The 23,985-nt window shown below is 35.1% G+C and overlaps 1 protein-coding gene across 1 annotated transcript in view; it reads left to right on the forward strand.

Moving 5' to 3' along the window:
• The first annotated feature begins 5 nt into the window (after positions 1-5).
• LOC106070407 (uncharacterized) overlaps positions 6-23,985 on the forward strand; it is a 48,446-nt gene continuing 24,466 nt past the window's right edge. The window contains exon 1 of the mRNA XM_056026861.1: positions 6-146. The gene's annotated coding sequence lies outside the window, so the exon portion shown is untranslated. The remainder of the gene's footprint in view (positions 147-23,985) is intronic.

Genomic DNA, 23,985 nt, shown 5'->3' on the forward strand with positions numbered 1-23,985 from the left:
TTAAAATTAATGTATTTTTTAGTTGGTAGAAGAAGAGATTTTGATGTTATTTATTTATTTTGTTATAGCATAAAAAAAATAAGTTCATAAACTTGCAAACATGATTTTATTTCTTTATGTCAATGGCTATAGATTTCATTACACAGGTTAGCTCTATTTTCATAATTAATATAGCCTTATTATCTTCTACTAGCCTAAATACTATTTACAAATTAAACAAAACAAACAAAAAAATTAGCTATTGTGTGATAAAAAAATGTCTCTATTTTTTAAATATATTCCTGATCTAATTGATTAAATTAATTATACTTAATTAATTTAATTAGTTTTTTTTTTTAAACAAGTTGTTGTTTGTTTAAATATCATAATTGAAGTCATAATATAATATCAAATATCAATGAAGGAAACAGATGTAGTTTTTTTACTCTTTTCTACTATGTTTTCTGATTAAATGGTGTATATAAAATGTATGTTCACAGTATTTATCTGTTTATTTCAATTATCTCAAAGACAGACCTTTTTTTAAGTTCATCAGGTATATTTATTGAAATTTGTATGATTATATAGGAACATATGAACGTAAAACAAAATTATTAATTAATTTAAAATACAAACAAAAAGAAAAAAAAACTGAGGACATTTAAACTACATAAATCTACTAGCATTCTATTGTATAATCATATATATGTATATGTGTGTGTGTATTTAAAAACATCAAATAAGATACACAAAGGCACAGAATTATGGTAATGTAATAAAGATTTATTTGTAACGGCTTGATTTTATAGATTATTGTTTGTGAAAGTGCAAAAAATCTGGACTTATGTGTAGCGGTACTATTTTTAATACTCTTTTATTTATAGACAAAACAGATAACATAAAACTTCTTTTTTTCTTTTCGCATCATTGTTTTGATGATAATATGTAGATCTCACCTAAAACATTGCATCACATTCTACGAATTCTTTGATCAATTTTCTTTCATTTCACTGTTCTATGACGAGCTGGATCGTAGGCCTACCAAAGTACATAATAATCTAGATCTAGTAAATTAAGGCTAGGCCTGAGTCCCCATATGTAAAGAATAAATCCTATTCGAGCAATTCTTGTAGCCTATGTATGTGTGTATGTAGGCCTATAGGCCTATGTAAATTTTATTTCGAAAACGACTTTAACGATTTTCATTAAGCTATGTGAAGCCTATATTAATGAGAAAAAAATTCTCAACTAATTGGCCACTTCTCGAGATCGACCGTTATATCGGTTTAAAAATGTTACATTATCCAGAACTTTTAAGGGGGGGGGGGCGATTTTTTTTTCCTAACTGTAACGCCCTGTAAACCCTAACCCAATGTATAAACGCATATACATACGCGTACCGGCACCTTTTTTTTTTTTTTTTTTAATTTTACTTTTCCTGTATTTTAACGTATATTACTCATTTTTAGTAGTTAAAAGTTAGGCAATCAACTACTGAGTAGGCTACAGGCATCTATTTTTTTTTTACATAAAAAGAATTATCCTATACTCTTAAGCGAGCAATTCTTGTATGTATGTATGTATATATATATTATATATATATATATATATATATATATATATATATATATATATATATGCCTATTATTTCAAAAATGGCTCTAACGATTTTCTTTAAAATTTCATAATAGTGAGAAAAAAATTCTCAACTCATTGGCCACATCGGGAAAACTCGAGGTCGACCGTTATATCGGTTTGAAAATGCCTCATTATCGAAAAATTAATTTTGGCTAGAATGTTTTATGAATGAAAATTTTCCATGACGTAAACGGGAAAAACGCTGCTTACGTCAATAGGCTTACCGCAGTAAACTAAAATATTTCTTTGCAAACAAGAACGAGTTTTAAAGAACCATTAGACCTAATTAAACATTTGCGCACCATCTTACTGTAGATTGATTTATTATAGAAATATGAAAGAAAAGTAATGAAATTAAATGTGTCGATGTATGATTAGTTATTGTGTTTTAAGTGCTTAATAAATTGTTTACTCTTTAATTGCGTAGAGCGGTGTAGATACCTTTTACTTTGTTGTTTATTTTGCTTGTGACCTCCAGCTGTCTCGTTCTGAGGCCGTATGCTACTAGGTGCTCTCTTCTATGTCAGCTAAGTCAAGTTTGCGCTAAAGCTGGTCTTTTAAGCGTTACGGTGTTACGTCGTCCACTTTTTAGCTCACCTAAAAAGACTGCCTTTGGCATGCGTTCGTTTGAGATTCGTCTTCCTTACAGTATACTGCTCTGTCCCCTCTATAAAAAGGCCGCGTATACACATTTGAGACCAAAAGAAAATCTGCTGCCGAGGACAGACCCAGACGCTAAAAGAAAATCTTAATCGATCACCGCGGACAATGGTTATGCTTGCCCTGGATGTGGCAAAATATGTAGGTCACAGCTGCAATCCTCATTAATTTTCGGATTCGAAGACAAGCCTTATTATTATTACTATTTTGCTGGTGAATTATTACCATGTGTCCATGCTTCGGTGTCTACTGTCCTGTACAAAAACAAAGGAAATGGTCATAACAAAGCTTCTCTACGCCTTACTTGCTCACACTAAACATGATATCCATCTAGCGGTCAACGAGTTTGCGTACGCTGCAGCCTCTTTTGATTTAATTATAAACCTCGGTAAAAAGTTTGGAGTTAGGGCGTGTTGACGGAAGGCCCAGGAGAGATCTGAATGGAGAGATCTGTAAAAGCAGGCCATATCCCTCCACGGGCTGTAGCACCACTGGGATGGATGGATGGATGACAAAAGCCGGTATGAACTACTTATATTCCGACAGTCAGGATGGGCAGGGTACGTATCCCGTATGGGGGACGAACATATTTTTCGGCGTAACAGAGGTGCCCCACGGAAACGTTTCTTTAAAAAACTAATGCAATGATTTAAGTCTATTAAGAAAAAAATTGCCATTTTACTTTGTAACAAAGTGCCTGTTTTACCCTATAACGTAGAGATTTTCGTCACTTGATGTTTCATACTAAAGGCATAATGAATATATACTAATTCCATAATTAAATGTCTGAACGTAACCATCTGAGAAGTAACACTGCAAAGACTTTCTTCCAAGCCAATAATAGTAGGCCTACAATAGTTTTACGCAAAAGATGGATTGTAAAACTATAAGACGGATGTGAGCTGTGGTTGGTCTAGACTCTAGACTATAGTAGGACTTAAGAGACTTTATATTTAATCGCCATGTGCAATTACATTTAGAATTTACAGAACAACTCTTCAGATTAGTAGTCTTTATCTGATCGTTCATTTTCGTAATTACAACAATAGCCCAATAGTTTTACGCGAAAGAAGCAATGTAAAACGTTAAGACGTGAGCTGTGGTTTACTTATAGGCCTACTGTTGGGGGGGACTTTCTATTCTAATCGCCTTGTACAATTACATTGAGAACTGACAGAACGAAAAAAGCAACTCTTCGGATTGATAGTCTTTACCCGATCGTTCATTTTCGTAATTACAAAAATATTCCCAAAATGACTTCGGTGCACTGGCGGATCCAGGGGGGGGGGGGGGCGATAGGGGCGATCGCCCCCCCCCCCCCAGCGAACTTTAGTATAGGATTCACACTATCGCCCCCCCCCAGCGAACTTTAGTATAGGATTCACACAATTTGTATACGAATTTATAACTTCTGTTAAAAATATATACTAATTATTTATATTTCAACCTATTTTTAGATTATTTCGCCCCCCCCCTTTAGTATGTTGGCTGATTTGGTGGGGTCGGGAGGGGGCGATGGTATCAATCCCGCCCCCCCCCTTACACTTTCGAGTGGGGGGGGCGTTCAAATTTATTTGAAGAAATCACAGCTTGCTAACAAAATCAATTAAATGTCTATATCATTAAAACTTGTTATTGATATTTTAACCGATCTTTTTATTATGTCGTTCCCTGTTTGCCTAATTGGGGGGGGGGACGAATACCTCTACTGCCCTTCCCACCTAAACCCTTTGAGTGGGGGGGGCGGTCCGTTTTTATGGAGAAATCATAGTTTGTGAACAAAATTAGTTGAATTAATATATAAATTTTATATTATGTCGCTCCCTTTCTGGTATTTTGGCAGATTCGGTGGGGTGAGGGGGGGGCGATTGCATGTCCTGCCCTCCCCACTCTAGCCCTCTGAGTGCTGGGGGGGGACGGTCCTATTTTTGTGGAGAATCATAGTTTCTGAATAAAATTAGTTGAATATCTATATAATATAAACTACGTATTGATATGTGACCCATTGTATATTATGTCGTACCACACTCTAATCTCAAATGGTATCATTAGTAAATTTAAATGAAAAAGGGTTGTACCAGGTGGGAGGGGCGATACATGCAATAGCATTTCCCCCATCGGACAAATCAATACTTTTTCTTTTTGTATCATAGTTAAGAAATTACAAAATTTAAAAAAATCTGTCATTAATATAATTTATATATACTATAAATCAGGGGCGGACTGGGTATCAAAATCGGCCCGGACATTACGATATAAACCGGCCCACAAATATATATATTTTAACCATTTTAACTTTCGACACGCGTGTCGAGGGCCACATCAACAAAAAGGTAATAAAATGAAATCGAAATTTATCTGAAACTATTTGAAAATATTGGATCTAGTATTAATTAATGGGATATTTAAAGTCTATCATTTTTTACGCGTCTAAAAATGGGTTCATTTCTATACTTAAAATGTGAGCGACATTGTAGCTACCTTTACCACCAACTTATTTTCTTGTCTCTTTTTGGTTAATATTCCCATCATCCTCCAATCTCTAGGCGTAGTTTGACCAATCTTGTATACGCGGCTCCAACTATAAAAGCCATCGTATTTGTTTTATAATGCCGCTCTATATGTTATTGTTTCTGAAACAGTCAGACTTTCTTTACAAAACAATTATGTTGACTTATGTTCCACAAAAAGATCCATTCACTTTTCCTGGTAGATTCTACATTCAGAGTCCCATTTCATAAACCCATAAGATCACAATTGTTAAAGGTCATGGTACCAATCCATCAGAGAAAAAGTGAAGGCCCTAACTTTTTTGAAGGGGTGAGGATTTTCTGCTTTTGTGCCGACGTTTCGGTGGGCCGTATGAAACCACGCCGCGGGCCGATTCTGGCCCGCGGGCCGTACTTTGGGCATCACTGTATTAGTGTGTGTATTTGTAATTAATCTTCATTAGATTCTTATCTTTCATTCTTTTAAACGTTTTTTCTACCCTAGAATACTCTCTTCCTTTAATTAGTGAAAGGCAGTACACACCGCCAAGGTACAGCTACAGCTAGGAAGTCTAGGGGAGCGCCGCAAGCTCCCCCAGTGGGGTCCGGTGGCCCCGGATCCAAGCATTATTTCCGTTATTTTAAGCTTTAAAAAATGCATATTCTGAGGTATCTACAGTGGAATTAGCCTGCTACTCTTCCGTTAAAAAATCAAAAACTAAATCTTCTATTCATTGGAGTCCAGCGACTGGTAGAAAATGGTAAAATGCTTTACTTTTGTATTGGAAAGGGGGGGGGGGGAAACCACAAAACCACTTTTGGCTACGCTCATGAAATTTGGTGACTGTAGTTTGCTTAAGTTGGCTGCACTGGGGAAGTAAGTAAAGTTTTCCTTTCAGACAATGAGATCTGAGGCCAGTGATGGTTTAAATTCCTCCCCTCTCGGCTACGCCCATGGGTTTTATCATAGGTGTAAGCCTAATTCTATTCAAAATATATGAAGTTTGATAACGCATCGAAAACTGGATATATGCTTTCGTAGGCTTACATATTGTATTCTATTTATAGATCTACATGTATGTAGTCTGAAAACTATAAACACTACAATAGCAGCCTTAATGAGTTTCAAACTTACAGACGTTTCTTCAAATAAAAAAAATAGTTAGGTCCTACGCATTTCACGTGTCAATCTAGTCGTGCATGTTGATCTGTGACTTAAAATATGCTAAATCATTGGTATCACCACAAATACAAAACTAGGGGTCTATCAAGCCGTCATCCTCCTCTACATTGCTATATGCCTCAGAAACATGGATAGTGTACAGTTAACATGCAAAGAAACTGAATCACTTCCACATGACATGTCTGTGAAAAATAGGCCTACTGAATTTCAAATGGCAAGACAAAATACCAGATACTGAAGTCCTTCAAAGAGCGGGTTCTGCAAAGCATCCACACACCCTGATGCAGTCCCAGCTGCGATCGGCAGGACACGTCTGCAGATTGGAAGACCACAGCATCCCTAAACGACTCTTGTATGGCCAACTAAGCGAAGTAAAGCGCTCTTAAGGTGGTCAAAGAAAACGCTGCAGGGACACCCTCAAAGCTTCTCTGAAGGCGTTCAGCATAGACCCAGCCACCTGGGAGACAGAGGCACATGACAGAGCATCATGACGTCGCGCTGTGAAAACCGGCGCACAGGTCGCTAAGGAAAAGAGAACAAAGCTGGCAGAAGAAAAAACGCCAGAGAAGAAAAGCAAGGTCAATGACACTAGCTCCAGCTGGAATAACCTTCCTAGTGTGCGGCCGAACATTCCGGGCTCACTTGGGTCTCACCAGCCACACGAGGAGACATAAAACCCCAACGCAAAGCCCTCAGCCCCCTGGATGACAAAGTTGTCATAATCGAACTACGATGGACGAACTATATATATTCCTTTAAAAAATAAGAGAAAGCAGAACGGTTAGAGAGGTACTTCTAAATGTGAAAAGCTCTTGCTTCGTCCTAGTACATTCTCAAAAAAAACGAGATTAGTATATATGAATATACTATTTAAAAAGATAAATAATTCTAAGTCTCGTTTCATTAAATATCGGATGTGACAGCGCTATATAAATTATTGTAATAATTTTCATCATCAATGACTTCATACTAAGCATAAGTTTGCCGTTAATCACAACGGTATAAGATTGATTTAGATCTAGATTTACGTTTTAATTAAATATTTTTTTTTGTAATTCTTAAGTGTAGTATTTTTAGATCTATGTTATTACAAATAAACAAGAAACTTACTTTTTCTTTTCAAATCGCAGAAAGTAGAACTGTATACCCATATTCATATTGAGCTGTGAATAAGTTGACTAGTTTGCAATTTCGCGGCTGTGTGTATGTGTTTTGTTAAAGAGCTAATTGTCTCCCCTTTTGCCACGTTATATCAATGTTTTCTAACTTAACCTCTCCCATCCGTCTTTTTCGTTAACGTTCATGAAGCCATAAAAAAAAACGGGTGAGGGAAGGAGCAAAACAAAAATAGGAGTGCCATCAAAGGCCCATGCCGACCAGCAAAATGATCAGGCCAAACAGTCTCGAAGACATCAAAGTAGTGTTGAAGGCCATGCCGCTCATGCATAGCAGAAAGTACGGTCTAACGTTTTACAAATGATAATACGTACAGTGTAATTCTTAAAATTATATTCTTGTTGAATTTCAAACAAAATTAATTGTAATAATAATTTTAAAAAAAACATCAACAAGAAGAAAACGTGTTCGGGCTTTTGTATCTTGCTGCTGTCACTTTTTTTTTTAAAGTTGTCTGCATTGATTTTTTTCTTTGGTCGCTACCAGACCGGCCCATTTGGTACCGGCCCACCGGGCATTTGCCCGTTTGCCCCTATAGCCAGTCCGCCCCTGCTATAAATTAAATTCTTATATTGAGTCGCCCCACCCCTATTCTTTAATGCCAAATGCAATCTTTAGCAGAAATTATTAAAGGAGCGACAATTAATTGTTTTCACTCTACCGCCATTCCCATTTCCAGACAGAGTTTTTGTAATTTCACATGAATTTATCATAATTATTTTAAGAAAGACTTTGCATTGGAAAAGTTAGAATTCAAACGAAATTTTTCAGTATAAGTGTCATGATTGAGATGAGTTCTAAACTCAAATAATGTTTTTATAGTCGCCTTTTCCCAACCTTTACTCAATCTGATATTTTTCTAGCTAAAAATTTTGGAACTATAACTCACTAGAGTTTTCTCGGATACTATTTATCGAATAAGTTTTTTTTCGGCGGCGATCCTCAAAGCAAAAATCTAAATACGTGGGGTATCCTATCTTTTCAAGGAACAAATCGGTTTTATTTGCAATGTATTATGGGCCTATAAATTCATAATAGAATATTTTTCAAGTACAACATTATTCGAAGGTCCTTTTTTAATAGTATGAATAATGAGCTTTAGGTCAGGAGAATGCGTTTCTGCAATGAAGAATGCAAGAAAACGCTTTTGGCGTCGGGGCTTCGCCCCGAACTCCATTGATGAATAATGTGCTGTACTTGTCAGGAGAATGCGTTTTTGCAATGAAGAATGCAAGAAAACGCTTATGGCGTCGGGACTTCGCCCCGAACTCCATTGATAAATAATGAGCAGCAGATGTCAGGAGAATACGTTTCTGCAGTGAATAATGCAAAAAAACGCTTTTGGCGTCGGGGCTTCGCCCCGAACACCATTGATGAATAATGAGCTGTACTTGTCAGGAGAATGCGTTTTTGCAATGAAGAATGCAAGAAAACGCTTATGGCATCGGGGCTTCGCCCCGAACTCCATTGATGAATAATGAGCAGTAGATGTCAGGAGAATACGTTTCTGCAGTGAATAATGCAAAAAAAAACGCTTTTGGCGTCGGGGCTTCGTCCCGAACTCCGTTGATGAATAATGAGCTGTAGATGTCCGGAGAATAGGTTTTTGCAGTGAAAAAAGCAAGAAAACGCTTTTGGCATCGGGGTTTCGCCCCGAACTCCACAAGAGAACCTTATAGCGCTGCCCCAATTGTTTTGTTTTTCGCCGAAGGTTGAGAAATGCTGCTTTTTTTTATTCTCATATATATATCTATGTGTGTGTGTGTGCTGTACGCACGTTTATGCGTAGGGTTAGGGTTTACTGGGCGTTAGGGTTAGGGTTTGGAAAAAAATCGCCCCCCCCCAGTCCAAGTTCTGGATCCGCTAGTGCTTCGGGGATATATTCTTCCTTAACAAATTATTCATCCGAGCGACGCTCGGTCACCTGTTATTATATTTTAACAGAGTATAACAAAAAGTGGTCATATTAGAACTAGAGCAGTGTTTCTCAAGCTACGGCAAAAATTAAGTAAGTGCATGGGAGTAGCCGGGATTTGTTTTTTAACTCCCCCCCCCCCCCCCCGCCAAAAATGCGTGTTTGTATGTACATAATTAATACATTAGTCCCTTCGCCAAGCACTATTTCCGGCATTAAAAGCCAACAAAATGCATACGGTACTCTGAAGTAGGCCTAACTGCAGTGCATTATCCTTCTATTAAAAAGTTTTAGTTTAAAAACCTTATCTACTATTCTTACTGACTTAGATCCTCTCGCGTCTTTCGGCGCATTGGGTGGCAAGCTGCTTCCACAAAAATATGTCAGTGGCAATGTCTGAAGCTTCTTCCCACCTGCTCTAAGGACCTCCATGAAAGTGTACTAGGATGTCATCGAAACTCTTATTATGTGTAATTCATTTTGTCGGAGAACAGGTCTGTCACAACCTTACTTAGGGGTCGACTCCCAGTTCGACATAGGTTTTACTTGATTGATACCCGATCTCTATAACTGACTTCTAAAATCCGTCTTAGCTATATTTGTTGAGCCACATTTAGTCTTTTTCAATTTCGGCAGATGACTATTCACTGCACTTTATTAATGTAGCCCAGCCACTGGCAGAAATTTGTAACTTCTATGGCTACGCTCTTGGAATTAGGTGACTGTAGTTTGCTTTAGATTTTATATCAAAAAGGGAAGTTTTATCGTCAAAATCATTTTTTTTTTGGGAGGGGGGGGGGTTAAACTAAAAAATCTGTTAAGTTTTTTTTTTTTTTTTTTAAATTCAAAACCCCATTAGCTACCGTCATAGAATTTGGTAACTGTAGTTTGCTTAAGAATAAAATTGAAGAGAGAGTCTTCACCCCCAAAACTCTGTATGGGGGTATTTAAACTCAAAATCATCAGGAGGGGTTTTAAACTTTAAAAAAAGCCCTCCGGAGGAGAGGGTTTAAACTCAAAACCGCTTTTGGCTTGGCTACGCTTAAATTTGACCTCTTGCTTAACTGTATTGTGACATCTTAATAAATAGATGTCATCTATATATCTGATAGGTCAAGTTTTCTTTTCAAAGCAAATAACTAACAATTCCCAGTTTAGATAGCTTAGATTAATTAACATAGTCATATTATACAAGGTAATACTTTATTTCGCTGGTGAATTATTACAATGCGTGCATTCTTCAAAGTCTACTGCCCCATACCAAAACAATAACAGTTTATTAATTATCGCAGGATCCCCCTTGATCTCATACCAGCTGAATGATGTGCTTGATGACACAAAAGTAAGGTTTTCATGCTGTACACCTTCCATGAAAAAAAAAGAACTTTTTGATGTCCAGTTTTCCAAATTTAATACCGGGTATCTCAAGCTCAAAGAATTTGTGCAATGTTCGAATCTTTATTCAAGAGCAGCATAGAAAAATGTGTGTCAGAAATAAATGGACCAATAAACATATCAGTCCATTCTTAAGAATTTTAAGAATTAAGATTTTAACAAAATTATGACGAACTGCTCGCAGCATAAATTTATATCATACATTGTATTAGTGTAATTTTTAAAGCCTTCGATTTCATTTATCTCTGTTTCTCTTTTTGTATTTTATTTCATGGCACGCCAAAATGTTTCCTTTAAGTTTTTGACCCGCTCCTAAAAAAAAGTTTTTCCCATCACTGTGTGTGAAAAAAACAAAAATTGCCATCAAACTCTCCCTACCCCGATAAAATCCTGTCTATAGCTATGGTGTGTATGTGTTGTGCCATTTTACAAAGCTTATATCTTATAGTTTGTTTGGTATTGAATAAGGGAAAGAAATTCTTCCTATTCAAACATGTGATTGTATAAATGGAGTTTTGCCCCTTATTACGGTTAGTACACTTCCCATTTTCAGATCAAGTTTAAATTTTGCAGTTATACATAGTCGATGACAACATTTGAATCAATAAACAAAATTGCCTACTTCTCTACTAGCTCATCAATTAGTGATAATTAATTAATTTTGTTTCATATATTGATAACAGAAAAGGAGCTTAACCAGAGTTGCCTACAAATAGGGGGCCTTCGCATCTTGCGTATTTTGTACGCAAATGGACACCAAAATACGCGAGTATGGTTTATCATCTGACAATACGCATTTCTCCCTCTAAAACGAAACAATAATAATAATAAAACAAGTAGTTCTTGCTATCATATATATTTAGACTAGTGCGTCAATGCCTGGAAATGGACTATTCTTTTTAATCAACCACGACATAGTATCGCGAGATGCGCGCGCAAAGATTTAAAATGATTACTAAATCTTATTGATCTAAATAAAGCTGAATTCCTTTGAATCACGAATTTACCAGTCATATATTAGTAATAGTAGGCTATATATAAGTCTATGGTGCCAGTTTATATGAAGTCCTCAAAGTGATTAGGATTCATTAGTTCTGGACTGGATCTAGAACTAGAGATATTTTATGATGTCAGGCACCTATTACAGAATTTACGTAAATCTAAATTTAGAATTAAGATTTAACTTTCTAGATCTGGATGTGTTTACTAGACTTAAATTTAGAACTAATCTAGATCAGAGTATGCCTACGTCTAATTACAGATTTATACTACTGACTAGATCTAGGTCTAGTAGCTCAAGGCTCTAGATTTCTGTAATTAGATCTAGACCTACTCAAAAGCAGAAATGTCTGCCATCTTATAAAAAGATTTGTTGATCTCGTCTCTTATCCTACTTTATGGAATATAAATTTAAAAAAGGGGTCAAAATTGTCAGTTCTAACTTGGAATAGGTCTATTTTACATTCACGGTGGGATTGATTCATGGGCGTAGCCAGGGGGGGTGGTTGGGGTTCCCCCCCGAAATGAAATCCCCCTCCTCCGAAATTTAGTGACTGATTTTTTGCTTTGATTTTGTTTATTTTAGGTGAGATTTTAATACTAAACCATCACTTGCCCCAGCACAACCAAAGGGGTTTTGAGTTTAAAACCCCCTACTAAGGGGGTTCGAGTTTAAAAACCTCTACCAGGGGGGTTCGAGTTTAAAACCCCTACAGGAGGGGTTCGAGTTTAAAAACCCCGGGTTTTGAGTTTAAAACCCCCTACAGGAGGGGTTCAAGTTTAAAAACCCCGGGTTTTGAGTTTAAAACCCCCTACCAGGGGTTTTTGCAGTTGACTCCTCCTCTTCTATAAAATAAAACAAAAAAAATGCAACGAAAATCCCCTAATTCCAAGAACACAGTTAAGGAAGATTTTGATTTTAAAACCCCGTCTAAAATTTATCTTCAATATAAAAAGAAACCTAATTACGCACTCAAAATGTTATGAGCGTAGCTAAATGGGTTTTGACTCAGTTTTGAGTTCAAAACCCACTTCAGCGGGATTTGAAGGTAAAAAATACCTCTTTAATAATGAAAACAAAGCAAATTATACACTCAAAATGTTATGAGTGTAGTCAAAGGGGTTTTGAGTTTAAACTCTCCTCCAGTGGAGTTTGAAGCTAAAAAGTACCTCTTCAATATAAATAAAAGCAAATTACGAACTCAAAATGCTATGAGCGTTGCCAAAAGGGGTTTTGAGTTTAAACCATCATTCAGAGGGGTTTGATGCTAAAAATACCTCTTCAATATTAAAAAAAAAAAAGCAAATAACACACTAAAATTATTTGAGCGTAGCCAATCCATCGGGGGTTTTGAGATTAAACCCCTCTCCTACAGATGGCTTTTTTTAAAAGTTTAAACCCCTACCAGGGGGTTTTGAGTTTAAAAACCCCTAACAGGGGGTTTTGAGTTTAAAACCCTCTACCAGGGGGTTTTGAGTTTGAAACCCCCCTACCAGGGGTTTTAGCAGTTAAATCCCCCTCTTCTATAAAACAAAACACACACAAAATGCAAACGATAATCCTCAAATTCCAAGTGCACAGTTAAGGAAGATTTTGATTATAAAACCCCTCCAAAATTTACGATAGACCCCCTCTTCAATATGGAAAAAAAGCAAATTTTGCACTCAAAATGTTATGAGCGTAGCTAAATGGTTTTTGACTCAGTTTTAAGTTTAAACTCCCCTCCAGTGGAGTTTGAAGCTAAAAAATTCATCTTCAATAAAAAAAAAAAAAAAGCAAATTACACACTCTAAAATCTAAAAGCGTAGCCATATGGTTTGTGAGTTTAAACCCCCCCCTCCAGCGGGGTTTGAAGTTAAAAAATACATCATCAATGTAAAGAAAACAAGATTACAAAGAGAGTTTGTGTTAAACAAACCCAGAGGCGGCCCCCGTCGAAGTCGGATCCCTGTCGGATCTGCATATTCGCAAATAATATTCAAGAGGTGATTTAATTTTGATGGTCAAAAGTAGGCCTAATAATTTTTTAAAGATTCAATTCAAAATAGTAGATTAGTTTTAGTATATTATAACATTGCAATATTGATCAAAACGTTTAGAAATGAAAATCTACACTTTTTTTTTACACTTTAAGTTTAGAAATTGAAATTCTACATCTTAATCTAGTCTATTTTAGTCTAAACTAGATCTAGAAATTCTAGATCTAGACTCTAAAATAATTTTAATTAGAATATAAATCCAGATCTAGATATACTGTAATAAAAATCTAGATCTAGTTTAAAAAATCTAGATTAGATTAAATCAAGATATCATTCATTTTTTAAACGCGAGTCTCATAACGAGGCTTAATAAACATTACTATACCGAGTTCTTTTTTCATTTCATTTGAAGAATTAATTTCATATAACGTCAGAGGAAAAAAAAACACTACGTCACACGGCCTAGCTAGACTGAAAATCGCATTCATCAATACGAGCCATTTATCGAGTGTTCATAGACATTGGTGCAGCGAGTGCGTTCTTTTAGCATTTCTTTTAAAGAATTCATTCCATATGACGTCAAAGGAAAAAAAACACTACGTCACACGGCCTAGTTAGACTAAAAATCACCATCAATACGAGCCATTTATCGAGTGTTCATAGACATTGGTGCACCGAGTGCGTTCTTTTAGCATAACATTTAAAGAGTCCGTTCATATGACGTCGTGGAAAAAAAATTCCATTACCTCACAATAGGGTAGTAGTACCGGTACCATAAAAAAAATGTATTTATTTACAAGAGATATTTAATGAGGGTTCATAGACATTGGTGCACTGAGTTCTAATAGAATTTATTTAAAGAGGATCAAAGCCACATTGTTTTTGCGTTTTGTCTGTCAGTCGGTCTGTCCGTCATCTTGATATAAAAAAAAACAACAACTAAAAGTTATTAAAAATTGATTAACCTTTATTTTACGTTTCAAAACATCGCAATAATTTTTAGGTATGAACACAATTTAAAAGTTTATATAATAGATTGTTCCGGATCTTTGTATAAATAGTAAAAGAAAAAGAGAATTTAAGATAAATGTGATACCCTTAATTAAATTTTTTGGATCGTCTCGTATAAAAATTAGATGTACTACAGCCATGTGGAGAGATTTTCATACCTTACTTTGGTGTTTGGATTCTGTTTTCCTTAAAAATCGGAACATAATATTAAAGATAATTAGACTTTTTAATGTTTTAGGTAGAAAGTTAAATGTACTGTAAGAGAGAAGTGAGTTAAAATATTTTTCATAAAAATCCGTAAAAACATTATTTCGTAAATGAGAAGATTATTTGTTTATTAATTAGAAGAGGGAGTTCAAACAATTATTTGGCAATAGTAGATTTTTAAATAAATTTGGAAATTTCTGGCTACGATTTGTAAGAAACAAAATCCGGAACATTCTTTATCGATTACAAAACTTCTATGTTATGTTTCAGTAAGAAAATTAAGTCTAAAAAGTAATTTTCAGTAATCAATTCTAGTAAATTACTTTTTTTTAAAGCCCTGAACAACCTATTGTCGATATTTTAAAAATTTGTTTAAAGATGAAAAAACGGAACAATTTGATATTGATAACCAAATTATAGTGACGCATTGTCAAATAATATACGTGTAATATTAGTAAATTATGCGATTTCAAACAATCATTAGGCATAATTCATGTTTTATAAAACTATATCCGGAACATTTTTACACTTAATGAAATATAAGTCAGTATAGAGATTTTGATTTAGCATTTACATAAAAAAGGAACAACATATTATTGATAATGTGTTTTTGCAACGTTTAAGCATGGAAATTGAATGTATCATAAGTTAGAAGAGCAAACAAACATTTGTTGGCGTTGATTAGTTTTGCACAAAAAAAATCCGGAACAATCAATTTTAGATACTTAAAACTATTGAGATGTTACGGGAGGAACATTAAAGGGTAAATCAGATTTTCAATAGCTTTTAGAGTTCTAGTTTTTTAAATCTAATCGTGACGGACAGACCGACAAACAGACAAAACGCACAAAAATAATCTTCTTTTATTCGGATGGGGGCACTAAACAAAAAATAAATAAAATCTGATTTTTAAAAAGAGTTTAAGGAATTGGTTTAGCACCTGATAATGTTGCGACGTTACGCTACTGCACGAAAATCGCTGCATAAAAAGTCCATTTAAAAAAATGTGCGTGATATTTACATACAAAGTGCATTATTAGCCTTTATAAACAAACAGAAATGTTTTCTTTTAATTTTAGCAGCTAGTTGACCAGAAAAAACGTCTTTAACTATTATTTATATTTGTTGTAAACATTTCCTGTACATTTTAAAAATATATTTGACTTAGTGATACTGAAAATACACAGAAATTGTCCATCTTTGTTAGCATATTGTAACATTGCCTCCCTTACATTTACGTAATTGTTTTAGAATTGGTGCAGTTTTATAAAAAAATCGCTTGCATAATTAATTTTATAAATTAAACGGTTATCTTTTGGAAAACCAAAAGTAGCCGTTGCACCTAAACTTTTCAAGCCGCATTTAATGATGAAATAATATTTTTCATATCTCTTATAGTTTTCGAGATCTGAGTGTGACAGACGGACAGACGGCTTTTTGCACAAACCTAATAGCGGCTTTTTCCCCTTACGGGGGCCGCTAAAAAAGCAAATTACGCACTCAAAATGCTATCTCCCTTCACAACGGTTTGATACTAAAAAATACCTCTTCAATATAAAAAAAAGCAAATTACACACTAAAATTATTTGAGCGTAGCCAAGCGAATTAGGGGTTTTGAGTTAAAACTCCTTTCCTCCAGATGGTTTTGAGTTTAAAATCCCCTACAGAGCGTTTTGTGGTGGAAAACCTCTATCTTCAATATTACTCTAAAGCAAACTACAGTTACCAAATTCTATGATCGTAGCTAAATTGGGGTTTTGAATTTAAAAAACTACAACAAAGTCCTGAGATTTTTAGTTTAAATCCTCTAACAGATGATTTTGACGATAAAACTTCTCCTTTCGATATAAAATGTAATGCAAACTACAGTCACCCAATTCCAAGAGCGTATCCAAGAGAGGTTACATTTCTACCAGTTGCGGGGCTCCATTAATAAAGTGCAGTGAATAGTCATCTGTCGAAATTGAAAAACACTAAATGTGGCTCAACAAAGATGGCTAAGACAGATTTTAGGAGTTAGTTATTGAGATCGGGTCTAAATCAAGGAAATCCTATGCCGAACTGGGAGTCGACCCCTTAGTAAAATTGTGACAGAGCGTCGCATGAGGTTTGCGGGACATGTTCTACGACAAAATAAATTACGCATAATAAGAGTTGCGATGACATCCTAGTAAAACTTGGCGCCACACATTCATGGAGGTCCTCGGAACAGGTGGGAAGAAGCTTCAGAAATTACCAGTGACAGATTTTTTGGAAACAGCTTGACGGCAAATGCGCCGAACGGCGCGGGAGGGTCTTAGTCAGTAAAAATAGCACATAAATTGTTGAAATAAGACTTTTTAATAGCAGGAAAATGCACTGTAGATTGCTCAGAATATGCATTTTGTTGACATTCTATGCCAGAAATAGTGCTTGGCGGCGGGGCTCCGCCCCGCTCTAGGGTGAGCTCCTAGAGCTCCCCCAGAGCCCCTTGCTGGCAATGGAGAGGAGTCAACAATTTTTTCACTAACTCCAGGAAGAACCTATTTTAGGGCACAATAAACGTGTTTCAAAAGAATAAAGGTTTAGAATGTAATAAAGATTATAAGCACACACACACATACATATATACAAATATTTTTTTTCGCGAGGGGGGGGGCGGGGGGTTAGGACCCCCCCCCCCGAAAAAAAATCCTGGCTACGCCCATGATATATATATTAGGGGTGCACCGGATAGTCGCTCCGGCTTCTGCCGAATATCCGGCATTTTTTACTATCCGGTGCGTTTCGGCTCCGGTCGGATATCACTTCCGGATAGTAAAAAATACACCTATGAATATGCATAAAGTGGACCTCGTTCCATTAATGTCTATTGTAGAATGTATTAATGTTTATATTAAAACAAAATAATGTGCTGAAAAATAGAGCCATTATGAATATGCACCAAACATCGTTTATTATAAAGACAAGGCGTGTTAATAACTTAATATAAATAGCAATGAAACTTTACATCATAAATGCACTTTACATACAGAGCAGCAATCGCGGACACTTTTTTCAATTTGTCTTGACCTTTGAGTAGGTTAGTTAACATGTTGAAATGCTACATTCCTTGACCCCGTCATGCTGACCAGACGTCTGTCTAGCTGTGCGGGTATATCTCCAGAGGTAGAGATTAACAACTTCCACCCCTTTTGTTTGTTTAGTCCATCACATTGAGTTTTTTATAGGCAGGTGACCACAAGTTAAATACGATGGACGTAGGTTTAATGTCAGCGCATTGACACTCTCTAGATGTCACATCTTTCGAGGGAACTGAGTTTGTTTATTTAGTAGTTAATCTTTATTAGGGGGCTGGACTACAAGAGCCACACCTCTAAGGTAACTAAGTATATTTCCAGATGAACAACTCCCTCCCCCTTTTTTTGTTTTAGTACATCACATTGAGTTCATTGATTGACAGGTGACCCCAAGTCAGATATGATGGACGTAAGCGCTCTCTTGAGGTCACACGAGAGAACTATGTTTGTTTACTTATTAGTATATCTTAATTGGGGGGGGGGTGGACTGGACTTCAAGCCAAACATCTACACGGGTATCCGGACAAAGAGTTTGCTTATTTGGAGAAAAATCTTAATCACGTGGTTGGGCTAGAGGCCACACCTTTTCAAGTGTGCCGAGTTACTTGAACATAAATCTCAATTAGTAAGCTGGACTAAAGATCACACGCACCTAAACGAGTGATCTTTAGCTACACAGAACACAAACCGCGAGATTATATAGCCCAGTAAGCCAGTAACTAATTATTTTGTAGAAGACACGACCATGGCTATCTTTAAATGGAGAGCTAAACACCCCCTACTCTTTATTTTTTTCCTTTGGTCCTTGACACCCAATTTATTGATAGACATTTACCATTTTTCAGAATGAAAAAACACAAAGTGCTAACAAAGGATATTACACTATCAATAAATATTAAGGTTAAATAATTTTTCTAACGTGTTAACTTGAATATTACTCCAGCAGTTAAGTGTCTTGATTTGATAACAATATTCTTAATAATTTGTGACAGTCAATTAACTCCTTGTTATTACTATTTTTTTTACTTAAGATGCGTACTTAGCCACTGTGTACCAGGCCAGGATGACTTTTACACACCTGACATCCATTGGCTTACTATCGTTCCCTTTTGTAACAGTTACTGAAACCACGAATAAAATAATTAATAAGTAATAATTAAGGAAGATGTTTCTAACATACGTTCTTTGCATTTAATGTTTCTTGCGTATGTTCTTTGCACAATAAAATAAAACAAAGATGTGCATGTTTGCTTGTGTGTATTTTGTTTGCCTTGTATTAAAATCTTTAGATAGAAAGCTAATTTCATTGTTTAATTCTTTTGACTTAATAAATAACGAAAACCTTACAGTAAATTTTAAAATCGCATAAAAAAATTGAATAATAGTACCGCAGTTAGATCTAGCAAACAAAGAAACAATATGCTGGAGCGTAAAAAAACAAAACAACCCTTGACCTCTAACTAGTGGACGGGTACAATTTATCTACATGCTTGACTGACCATGCCAATGTGTTATCTTTTTTGACTGACACCCAACTCTATTGCGTGCGTATGCTCAAGGAAAAAACAATGCTTGATGGTTAACACAAACAACTATACATACTACACTAGGACTACATGTGTATTCTCACTAGGTATATCTGACCAGGTTGTTGGTCTGATATTCATGAACACATACATCCAATAACTATACAAGGCAGATTGCACTTTACTTATGAGAGATTTACATTAGTAACTAGTTAAATATATACTAACATTATTTACATTGACCTTTCTACACACATCCTTTACAGTTGGTGGCATCGTACATACACACAGACACACTCATGCTATACAGATTTTTAGAAATACTGTTAAGCTTGAAAAAATCAATCAGTAACAGAGTTTAAAACAATAAGGTATATAAAAGGAAAAAAAAATAAAACCAACCAATGTTATTTATCAGTTTCGTAAAATGTTTAGCAACACAAGCTATTAACAAGACACTTACGTATCCGGCTCCAGCCCCGGCAGAATATTAAATTTTACTATCCGGTCATATCCGGCCCCGGCCGGATATCAAAAAGTACTATCCGGTGCACCCCTAATATATATATATATATATACATATATATATATATATATATATATATATATATATATATATATATATATATATATATAATATATATGAGAATGAAAAAAACATTGTTTCTCAACTTTCGGCGAAAAACAAAACAGGCATGTTGAGCCCTTTCTTTTGATAGCTTGGGGGATAGGGGTGCGCTGTAGGTCTCGTCAGTGGGTTCGGGGCTTTGCCCGACATTTTAAGCGTTTTCTTGCATTCTTCACTGCTTAAACGCATTCTCATGACATCTACAGCTCATTAATCATCAGTGGGGTTCGGCCAAAAGCGTTTTCTTGCATTCTTCACTGCAGAAGTGCATTCTCCTGACATCTACATTTCATTATTCATCCTATTAAAAAATGTCTTTTTCAATAATGTTGTACTTAAAAATTATTCTAATATGAATGTCACCACCTCAAAGTTGGTGCAATAGAGTAGAAACCCTAATTCTGTATTGTGTATGCTAATTCCATATTGTGAATCTTATTCACAACCCATGTTGCACTAAGGTGAACACTTTTGACCTTAGGTGAACCAGAGAGTTAAAGGCAGTCAGTCCACATAGAGATCTGGTAGCAAGCACTTGTATTGAGTCACTTAATATATAAGCAGTAGAGTTAGATGTTTAAAGTAGTTGGTTATAGAATAAGTACTAAGTTGTGATATTCGTATATTACTGTTGGATTAATACTGACCAGATTCCTGGGTCGAATTGTATGGTGTATTCACTATGTGGTGTTATATTAAACTTATTGTGTCTGCTACACCCAGCCTCATTTCATTATTCTGTGATTTGTAACAAGAACCCAATGTCACCACCACGCCTACATTGATAACCACAGCCACATTCATAACATATAAAATAAACGCGGTGACATTTTGGTGTCAGAAGTGTCCAAAGTGCAAGTCATTTATTGTCAGAAAGTGACATTTTGGTGTCAGAAGTGTCAGCAAACAGCATTTATAGTGTCAGAAGTGTCAGCAAACGATATTTTATGATGTCAGAAGTCAGAACTACTAACTTAAAGGATTTATGAGCACCAGAGGAACAAGTCAAGAATTTTTCCTATTGCTGTCAGAAGTATTTTAATACTACAGTTACTTACAGTAACATTTATACGGATATTTTTGAAGTTGGCAAGTGAACTATTTAGTTAACACATGAAAAAGTAACTCTAAAAAATATTTGTTTACACAAATCATGACGCCACTCAACGAGCAAGAAAGCTTAAACCTGATTATTATAGACTCTACTATTTTTCTCATTTGGTCGTTCAGCGACACATTCAACATTATAGAGATGACCTAGATCTACATTTATTGAGACCAGCACACAATTTTTCAAGTGAGATTCACGTGATCCAAGAGTGACATTATTATTATCTTCAGCTAGTCTAACACTACTAACAGAAAACAGAGCTGAAATTGAAAGTTAACTGTGCCTACTATTTTAACTTGTACTTCAAGATTGAACTTTACATGAATTGCAACTAATCCAGAATTTATTAAATTTTTTTTGACTACACACTTGGTATCTAGACCTACTACTACATGTCACATTGACCTGCCATGACACAGTTACCGTTAGCGAGCTATTTTTTCATCTGTGATGAAATGAACAATTTGAACTGTTCCTGTCTGAGCTGTATTTTCAACTTTTCCAGTTGACTACTGTCCTAAGTGTCATTTATCTGGAAGCCTGATTTATGTGGTTGTACTTTTTTTTACACCAGTTGAGATAGCTTTAGGAGCACAGCATTGTTCAAAGTTACTTTAACATCCTAAGCGAAAGAGATCAAACATGATATGCTGAGACAACCTGGATACTACAGCCTGTGTGGGTGAAACTAGACAACCGTGATAGTACAACCGATGTGGGTGAAAATCTAGCACTACAAGTCATTCAAGTCATCGTTTGAAGACAGCTGATATATTGTCAGTCGAAGTAGCTCTCATATTCAAGAATCATCTACATCGAGTGCTCGTCATAATTCTAATGACACACTCATATTGTCGCTGTCTAACAGCACATTTAATAAGAGAGCGCTCTTACTCTTAGACCTCTCTTGTCGTCACTACTTAAGGTCATTTTAGTTATGTATATTTGTTTCAGCAACTGTACGAAACAGTGGATTACCTATCAAGCACATGAATTATTTATTGGATTACTTGTCAACTATATGAATTGTTTAATGGATTATCTGTCAAACATATGAAGTATTTATTGGATTATTATTGTTCAAGGACTTGAGTAACATTGTACTGTGGATTTAACAAGTGGATTACTTATGAACTGTACCATTGTGCTGTGGATTTAACAAGTGGATTACTTATGAACTGTACCGTTGTGCTGTGGATTTAACAAGTGGATTACTTATGAACTGTACCGTTGTGCTGCGGATTTAGCAAGTGGATTACTTATGAACTGTACTGTGGACATAATTTATGTGGAGCATCACCGGAACTTTATGTACAAGTCAAGCATCAAGTGAATATTTAAGGGAAGTAACTTTAATTACCCTTAGTATTATCAGTATTGATTAGTTCTCTTGAACTACACCACAATTTTTTTTCATTGTTTACATTTGTATTTATATATACATTTGACTTTAGGGACTAAATTTAATTATCTATTGAGTCTGAGCATTTATATTTTTTTCAAGTAAGCATCCAGGTATTGGTAGGGACTCTTTAGATAAAGTAAATACTTGATCGTATAGCTGTATTAGTTAAGTTTGTATTTCGTCAAGTATCTATCATATTGTTAAACTCTTGTATTGATATTGTCTTGTTTACATTTGTTGAATTTCTTTTTGCGTCATTGTTATTACTCATTGTAATTCTTTTGCCTACTATTTCTACTATCTTGTAATGTCTCTTTAAAGCAGACTGTTTAGTATCTATAGTGTATTTATGTTTGTCTAATTATTTACTTATTAATATAGATATTTATTTTACTTCTTATTTCAACCTATTTTTTATTATTATCAACACTACACTACAAACTTGATACACTATGGGATATATTTTGATTTGAGATTGTGACAAGATTGATTGTATATAATATATACTTTGAGCACATTGAACTATTTTGATACTATTGATACATTGATCACTATTTATCAGACTAATAAGGCTCACATAATTGTGAATTTATTTGTTGCAATAAACTTTTACATTGCAAGTGGAGATACTAGAAATACATAATCACATAATTGATCAGTAAAGTATTACATTACGAACTAGACAAAGTACCAAGAATAACGTAAGATACCTCATAACCTCAATTGTTTCGCACAAAATATATATCTACTATTACCTGCAATTACTATTTGAGCTATAATAATTATTTATCGTACAATATTCATTTACAACTACCTAGTGTACACATATCTATTAATTAACTATATTACTAATTTGAATCTTTGAAAATGGCTGAGTATGAAAAACTAATAGAGATAGTGGATAAACTAAAGTTAAAAGAAGATGATAAGCTGCATTCATTAAAATTGAAATAGGCAGAATTAGAGTAGAAAAAGACAAGCAACGGGAAGAAAGGCTACATGAAAGAAGACTGAGAGAGAAAGAACAAGAAAACTTAGAGAAAGAAAAAGAACGCCAGCATGAAATAAAATTAAAAGAACATGAAGAAAAAATGGCCAAGCTAGCAAAAGAAAATAAAAACAATTCAGCAAGTCAAACTTCATCTCATCATCAGTATCATAGCAAATTTAGGAACTTTGATCCAAAAGAAGACACATTGGAAACTTTCATTATTCAATTTGAATACATCTGTCAAACAGCAAATATGAATAGTGCACAAATGGCTCAACAACTTCTAGCTAACCTAAGAGGTGAACCACTAAACATCATCGACACACTAACTGTGGAGCAAAGAAAAGATTACAACACAGTAAAGCAAAGACTTATTGAACATTTTGGCAAAACGGAGGAGCACTATCGAAAACTTTTTAGGGAAATAAAACTAGCCAAGGATGCAGATTTAAAAAGAACAATACATGACATGCGCCAAAACATGACAAAGTGGCTACAACTCGCAAACTGTAACTTAGAAGACCCCAAACAGATCTTAGATTTTTTTCTCATTGAAAATGTGTTAATAAATGTTACAGATGCAGCATTCTCATTCCTGAAGGAGAGAAAAATAAAAAATGAAGCTGAATTGAT

The sequence above is a fragment of the Biomphalaria glabrata genome, chromosome 4, assembly GCF_947242115.1.
Source record: "Biomphalaria glabrata chromosome 4, xgBioGlab47.1, whole genome shotgun sequence".
Lineage (NCBI taxonomy): Eukaryota > Metazoa > Mollusca > Gastropoda > Planorbidae > Biomphalaria > Biomphalaria glabrata.